General features: G+C 45.4%; 1 pseudogene; it reads left to right on the plus strand.

The window, feature by feature from the left end:
* The window catches only part of LOC103468114 (IQ motif and SEC7 domain-containing protein 2-like), a 122645-nt pseudogene that overhangs the window by 96163 nt on the left and 25205 nt on the right, over nucleotides 1–1277 (plus strand).

Below are 1277 nucleotides of genomic sequence, written 5' to 3' on the forward strand. Positions count from 1 at the left end.
CAGTTTAGACAGACCAATTAACCTGACAGTCATGTTTCTGGACTGTGGGAGGAAACCGGAGTACCTGGAGAAAACCCACCATGCACAGGGAGAACATGGAGACTCCATGCAGAAAGACCGGGAATCGAACCCAGAACCTTCTTGCTGCAAGGCAACAGCTCTACCAACTGCTCCACTGTGCAGCCCGTTTTTAAACATTTATCCTCTATATTTAAATGGCTACACAAACATTTCACTTGTTTTTTAATTATTTAGTTTAGATGCTGCCAACTAAACTTTAGGCTTATTGACTAAACGTTTAGTGAGAAACTGACGTTTACAGATGTTGAAAGAATGACTTTGAAAAATGAGCCTCTGTTTGTTTGTCTTGAATAAACTATTTTATATAAACTGATAAATGATTTGATCGTTTCTGAGTTTCTGACTTTCCAGACTTGGATGATTCACTTTGTCCTAGAATCTGAACATAGAAACAAACTTCATTTCGTTGCTCCTGTTCTGACCCGGTCCAGACGAACTGGGCCGAACAGTTCGGTCCATTTTACAGCCGCTTGGTGATTTGGCTTCATGAGTTCTGGTCCCGTTGGGTCCAGCTGACCCATTCGTTGACCTAACAGCTGCTCTGTCTCTGTGTCTCAGCGTGGAGGGCGCCCCCCAGTGTCCGGAGGYCCTCACCTTCTCCGACTCGTCGTTTGGGCATCCTCCTCCCTTCCATCGCTATAGCAACAGCCCGCTCTCCAGCCCCTGCGACCCCTACGGCCCCGCCTCCGGCACCGGGCCCCTGGGAGCCTCTCACTCGCAGACTCAGGTACTGACCCACAGAGTTCAGGTTCTCCCGTTAAATAAAATAAGTTCGGGTTCAAAAGTATTCACACCCACCCACATTCTGTCTAAAAATGCGAGGCTGAGTGAATTTGATGCGATGCTCCAGCACCAGGTTGCATTTAGCTGCATCTTCCCATCAGTTCTGACCCGCTTCCCCCAGCATGATGCTGCCACCACCATGTTTTCAGTGGGTATGGTGTGCTGCTAGCTTCTTTACGTCCCACACTGATTGTGTCTGTAGTTAGAAACCAGGCTGGACTAACGCTAATTTAATAAACTCATTTTTCCCCAGAAACTTAAAACTGAAACTAAAACACAGACAGTAGAATCAGAATCTAAACACTATTACAGCATCGAAGGAGATTATCGAGAATGTAAATGATGACGTCATAGTGAAGTTATAACTTTAGCATCTGGTGTCGAACATTAGTGAAAATAATGTTTATATTAGA

Source organism: Poecilia reticulata, linkage group LG7 (assembly GCF_000633615.1).
Source record: "Poecilia reticulata strain Guanapo linkage group LG7, Guppy_female_1.0+MT, whole genome shotgun sequence".
Taxonomy (NCBI): Eukaryota; Metazoa; Chordata; class Actinopteri; order Cyprinodontiformes; family Poeciliidae; genus Poecilia; species Poecilia reticulata.